This window comes from Sceloporus occidentalis, unplaced genomic scaffold, assembly GCF_023333645.1.
Source record: "Sceloporus occidentalis isolate IW3139 unplaced genomic scaffold, rSceOcc1.0.p SCAF_2, whole genome shotgun sequence".
In the NCBI taxonomy this organism is placed as follows: Eukaryota; Metazoa; Chordata; class Lepidosauria; order Squamata; family Phrynosomatidae; genus Sceloporus; species Sceloporus occidentalis.
Genome location: NW_028316982.1, coordinates 57,575,262 through 57,581,962, shown reverse-complemented (window position 1 = coordinate 57,581,962; position 6,701 = coordinate 57,575,262). Strand labels below are relative to the sequence as shown.

The 6,701-nt window shown below is 42.7% G+C and overlaps 1 protein-coding gene across 1 annotated transcript in view; it reads left to right on the top strand.

The window, feature by feature from the left end:
* The first annotated feature begins 3,042 nt into the window (after positions 1-3,042).
* PLEKHB2 (pleckstrin homology domain containing B2) overlaps positions 3,043-6,701 on the top strand; it is a 28,999-nt gene continuing 25,340 nt past the window's right edge. The window contains exon 1 of the mRNA XM_089509559.1: positions 3,043-3,181. The gene's annotated coding sequence lies outside the window, so the exon portion shown is untranslated. The remainder of the gene's footprint in view (positions 3,182-6,701) is intronic.

Genomic DNA, 6,701 nt, shown 5'->3' with positions numbered 1-6,701 from the left:
AAGTTTATAATTTAAAAAGCAAGCTTAGGTTTCCATTCAATTCCAATTTGGCGCTTGCTGGCTATCATGTTCTCTTATTCAAAGGATACATCCCTGCTTTTCCCATACCTATCAGGTTTGCGAATAAATCGCATTGTTCCAGTGTTTCCAGTATTTGACAAGAGAGATGTATACCAAACAGTGGTGTCACTAGGGTTGGTGTTACCCTAGTGTGCCATGCTGTCACCCTCAGGCTTCTTGGTATTCCCCCCAGCAGCCCCTCATCCAAGCCACCTCTGCCATCATGGGAGTGGGTCTGGCAGAGCTGCTGGGTGAATGGCAAAAGGAGGCAACTTGCTTTTCCACCTGGCCAGCAGACCTGGAAGGCAGTCCATTTCCATCAGCATCTGCTGGTGGGGGTGGGCAGCTGCAGGGTGAACAGGAAAGGAAGGTGAATCACTTTCCTGCCTGTTAGCAGAGCCTTCAGAGCCAGAGGGCAGCCCCTTCCCAGCAGAAAAATGCCATATGAAAGAAAACATACAGAAGCCAACCTATGCCCATCATCCCAGTACAGTAGGACGTAAGAGACTAAGTCCAATTCTAAAGGAGACACAGTAGAATGAATCACAACTAACCTAAATCCCAATGGCCATTCACTAAATGGTTACTGATAAGACAGAAAAGTTTGATACTTGTAAGCCAACGACAACCAATTAGCAGTCCTCTAGAAGTTACTAAGTTTTTATTTTATCTATTTACATTCTGCCTTTCTCCTGGCATGAGACTTAAGGTGTCTTACAAAAATGCTAAAACAAGAAAAACTTTTTTTTAAAAAAAGCCCCAAAGGTAAGAATTATAATGGTTATCATAGTAAATTTAATTTAAAACAAATTGTCATATTAAAAACTCAACTTGTTAAACTGAAGCTTCCATCATTGTTGGCTAAGGTTGATGGAAGAGTCCATCTGGAGGACCACAAGTTTGCCCAGTCCTGAAATAAGCCAGATGATACAGGCAATGTTATAAGAAACTATAATTCTATTCAAAATCTCTAATGATAGATTGGAATTAAAGGTACCTTTCACTTGTTATTATCCTCTGATTTAATTGTCTACAATCCTACCTCCAATATACCTGAATTTCTAGGCAACACTCCATCATGCTTCTCATGAAGTGGGATGAAGTTTATCAAAGGTCATGCAGTATGATCAAGATGAACAATGGTATGTGGATACAGGAGAATATACACAGTATATGGATATGGAGGCTACAAGGCAATATTTGCAAATATTTCTAAATGTCTGACGACTTCACAGCAGCATACGTCAATATTAAAGTATACAATAATTGAATCCCCAGATCCTGTTTGTCAAATATTCTCATACTTTTGACACTATTTATTTATTTCATTTGTATGCTGCCTTTCTCTTCTTGTGGGACTTTGGGCGGCTCCCAAAGAGAATCAGTTAAGGTTTCTATTGTACCGGGCTTGGCCCAAGGGGCAGCAAGGGTATTGGCAAAATCACAGGAGAGTGAGTATTTTTTTATCTTACTTTATTTCATGTTATTTTGATCGTGTGTCACTTTGAAGTTCATTATTGTGTCTATCGAGTGTGCTTTGTATCCCTTTTAAATCTAGCTGGTCATTGACCGAATAAAATATGTGTGTGTGAATCAGTTAAAAGACTTAACAATAAAAATGTAAAAACAATGAAAAACCACCACATTGAGCAGCATAAAATTACTTAAAAAACAGACAAAAGTTTAAAAAATAAACTAAACACAACTCAATAAGACCTTCTGCTTACACATTAAAAGCTGCTTAAATGAAAAAAGGCTTTGCCTGGTGGAGAGCCTAGTCTGAGGTCTGTCTCCCAGATCCACACCAAGCAAAGCTGTAATGGTCGCGAGATAGAAAGAAAATCCTCCCCTGTAGATCTTAAAACACTGCTAGGTTTGTATGGCACCATTACAGCTTAATGCCATACTAGAGAGTGGTAGTTGCTACTTTAGAACTAATGTACAATATTTGTAAAGAATCATCGAATCATAGAGTTAGAATAGACCCCAAGTGCCCCTCAGGAGTTTGTCACACGGGAGGAATTTCTCTTGATTTCGAATGAAAAGAAAGTGGGGCCAGAACGCATTCATGTGAATTCACTAGTTTGGCCAATTTACATGAATTCGAATTGCATTCAAACTGGCTTCTCATTGCCCAAAGATAGCTTGCCATTGCCCGAAGTTGCGTGTGGTAGTCTATCATGCAATAACCCATGATTGCATTCAGATTGCCATTGGATTATACTTCCAATTTCCCTTGTCTGATAAACTCCTCAGTCCAACTCCCTGCCATGCAGGAAATCACAATGAAAGCACCCCCACAGATGGCCACCCAGCCTCTGTTTAAAGACCTCCAAGGAAGGAGACTTGAAAGCTAACTTTGTGTTAACGTTTTAGAAGTTTTAACTGTTTGAAACTGTACTGTTCTCAGATTTTCCTCTCTTTTAAATCGCATTTTATTCTTTTAATGAGTTACGTGCTTTGAACACTAGCAGATTAATTCTGTTTTAGTGCCCATTTTTGTATGTCTTTCACTGTATTTTTTTTTAAATTTGTAAGCAGCTTTGTACAGGATCCCAATTTTTTGGGGAAAGTAGAATATAAAATAATAATAACAATAATATTAATACTGTAATTTAAAAAACACACAAGAGCACCAGCCAAGAGTTTGTTTCGCTGAGGCGTTTGCCTCAATCCACTTAATGTAATAATAATAATAATAATAACAATAAACTAAAGCATCCAGCTAAGGATTTGTTTCGTTGAGGTATTTGCCTCAGTCCATTTAATATAATGATAATAATGATGTGAAGAGCCAAGGGTTTGCTTGTTGAGGCATTTGCCTGAGTCAATCCGCTTTAAGAGCAGTTGCCTGTTGCCTCCCCCCCCCCGGGGCTTTGTGCGCATGCGCGGCAGCGCCGGGTGACGCGTTCCGATCACAGGACTGCTCTGACGTCAGAGGGGCCCGGAGGGGGCGGGGCGTGTGCGTGAGCCGCTCTCTCTTGCGGGGAAGAAGAAGAAGAAGAAGAAGGAGGAGGAGGAGGAGGAGGAGGCAGCCAGCGGGCGACGACCCGAAGGAGAACAGGGAGGGCCCCCGACATTTTGGGGACCGAGGGAGGCTTGGCCGGGGCTGCTTTTCCAGGTACCCGAAGTTGTTGAGCCTTCATGGCCGGGTTGGGGAGGGAGGTTGTTGTTGTTGTTTACCTTCCTGCTTTCTGACTTAATGGCAACTCTGTGTGTGTTGTCTGCCTTCGACCTAGGGCTACCCTCTGTGTCTATGGGCCTTTCAAGTCGTTCACGACTCACGGCGACCCTCTTTGTGTGCCTTGTGTACCTTTGACTCATTTCTGACTTAGGCCGACCCTGTGTGTTGTGTGTCTGTAGTCCTTTACTGTCTGTATGGCGACCCTGTGTGTGTTGTGTACCTTCAAGTCGTTTCTGACTTAGGGCGGCCCTGTGTTTTATGTGTGTGTTGTGTGTCTTTAAACCGTTCACAGTCTATGGCGACCCTGTTTGTGTGTATTGTGTACCTTTAACTCGTTTCTGACTTAAGGGCCACCATGTGTGTTATGTGTCTTTAAGTCGTTTGCAGTCTATTATGGTGACCTTGTTTGTGTGTGTTGTGTAATTAAGGAATTTATTTCTGACTTATGACTACCCTGTGTTGTGTGTGTGTGTTGTGTGTGCCTTCAAGTCGTTTCTGACTCATGGCGACCCCGTGTTTTGTGTGTTGTGTACCTTTAAGTCGTTTCTGACTCATGGCGACCCTGTGTTTTGTGTGTTGTGTACCTTTAAGTCGTTTCTGACTCATGGCGACCCCGTGTGCATGTGTTTGTGTGTATTTCACAACTTTTGGCGAACCCTATCATAGGGATTTGTTGGCACAATTTCTTCAGGGGAGGTTTGCCATGACCTTCCTTCCCTCTGAGGCTGAGAGAGTGTGACTTGTCCAAGGTCACTCTGTGGGTTTTCATGGTGGAGCGGAGGATTCGAACCCTGCCCTCCAGGGTCATAGTCCAAAGCTCAAACCACTACAATACACTATCATGCTTTTTTCTTGGCACAGTTTCCTCGGAGGAGGTTTGTCATGGCCTTCCCTCTGCGGCTGAGAGAGTGTGACTTGTCCAGTGGGTTTTCACGTGGCCGGGCTGGGAATTGAACCTTCTCTCCAGAGCCATCACAGTCCAACACTCAAATAAACAAGAATTGTTCAGAGGGTTTTTTAAACCTTGCCTTCCTCTGAGGCTGAGACTCCCTCCCTCCCCCCCCCCCCCCCAAGGCCATCCAGTGGGTTTCCATGTATTCGAACTAAAGGTGTGAAGCCCATGGGGAAAATTAGACCTTTTTTTGTCTGTGTTATTCCTGAATCATAGTAAAATGAAATATTCCATAATTGATTTTCTTCCTTTCTTCTTTTTATCTTGTCCCCCCCCCCCATTTTTTCCCTGTGGAAAAAATGGGGAGGGGGACTTTGATTAAAAAAAACCAGAAAAAAATGGAAAAAAGGAAGAAAATCAATTATAGAATATTTAAGCATGATTCAGGAAAAATACAGACAAAAATGTCCCCCCCCCCCCCCCCCAATATTTCCAGGAGCCTTCAAACCTTGGAGCCTCTCATCACAACTCCCTGGAGGAGGGAGCCATTTCAAGGCAGCCTGGCAGCTGCAGCCTGTCTAGACAAGCTGGCAGGGTCAAATCCACTGAGGTCAGGCTATCTTGTTTTGTAATCCTCCTGGGCCTCTTAGCAGGCGAGCAGTGCCTGGAGTAAGTCGCCATAGCCGCCTTTCCTCCATGGATTTTGGGTGGGCTTACTTTGTGTTTCTGCCACATTGGGAGGGGAAAAGAATAAGGGTCATCCAGTCTAACCCCCCTGCCATGCAGGAACTCCCAGTCAAAGCGCCCCTGACAGATGGCCATCCAGCCTCTGTTTAAAGACCTCCAAAGAAGAGGGTGTAGCGAATTGAAATCGGAGTGAGGTGGGCGCATGGATGACATTCCCATGAAAAGGGTTTGGGGGAGGAACAGACTAGGCCCCTCAAATCTATAACCCTGGTCAAAGTGGCTCCCTCTGAGGATTGACTTTCTGCCTTTGAGATACAGTAATTCTTGAATTAAATGGCAAGGTAATTCAAGATCCCTGCCTGGTGTGGGATCTTCTGCCTTTTTAAGAGTTGCGTGAGAAGCAGAAATTAAGCTGATGAGAGGCTTCCAAGGCTATAGAAGGGAGATGGCAAGGGGAAAAGCTTGACCTGGTGAATTTCTGCTGGTTTTTATACAGCTAGGGTACATCTGCCCTGTAAAAATAGTGCAGTCTGACACCACTTTAACTGCTCTGACCCCTTCCTACAGAATCCTGGCATTTGCAGTTTTGTGAGGCACCAACACTGTTTGGAAGAGAAGGCTAAATACCTGTAGAAACTACAAACCTCATGATTCCATAAGATGGACCCACAGCACTTAAAGTGGTTTCAAACTGCATTATTTGTACAATGTAGATGCACCCCATGTCAAGCCATGGGAGTTCTGATAGATAGGAAACCTGAGCTGGCCATCAATATACTTGGTTGTTGTTGTGTGCCTTCAAATAATTTCTGACTTATGGCCCTTTTGTTGTTGTTGTTTTGTATGCCTTTAAGTCCTTTCTGATTTATGGTGACCCTGTCATGGGGTCTTCCTGGCAAGATTTGTTCAGAGGAAGTTTGCCATTGCCTTCCCCAGGTGTGTATGTCTTAATAGCTGTGCAATAAGAGCAAGAGGGCCTAAAAACCCTGAAGCAGTGGTACTCTAACTTTTTACCTTTGGGACACCGCTTTACATCTACATACAGATGATTCCCCCATCAATAAATAATAATAATAATAATTTATTTATTTATTTATTTATTTATTTATTTATTTATATCCCGCCTCTTCCGTTTGAGGATCGAGGCGGGTAACAACAGAGTTTATGATACACAGTATAAAAACAATAAAACCCACAAAACTCTGACCTAACCCTCCCTCCTAAACTATAAAATTACCATAAAACATGATTAAAATATATAACAATACAATACAACATTACAAGATTATTTTACAATCTGTGAATGACGAGGAGATATAGGCCTGTTACAGACTGCCAAAATAAAGCTGCTTTGGGTCTCTTTGGAGGTATGCTATTTAAATGATGCATGGATCCTAAGAGTCCGGAGGTCGCGCCAAAGCCACACTCCATTCCTAAGCACTGGAGTGCAGCTTTGGTGCAGCTTCCGGATTCTTAGGATGCATGCATCATTTAAACAGCATACCTCCAAAGAGACCCGAAGCAGCTTTATTCTGGCAGTCTGTAACAGGCCATAGTAGGAAGGACGGATAGAATCGGTTCTGGGTGGTTCTGGCACTTGACTTAGTATATGAATAAAAATATTTTGTTTATTTAGTATGTGTATTTTCATTCACACATTAATAAACACACACACACAGAGTAGGTTCTTGGTATCCACTGGGGTTTGGTTCCAGGACCCTCCCCCTAAATAGATACCAAAGTATGGGGATGCTCAAGTCCCTTTAATACAATGGGATAGTAAAATAGTGTCCCTTATATAAAGTAGCAAAATCAAGGTTTGCTTTTTAGAATTTATATATTTTTTGAATATGGATTGAATTGTGGATGCATGGATAA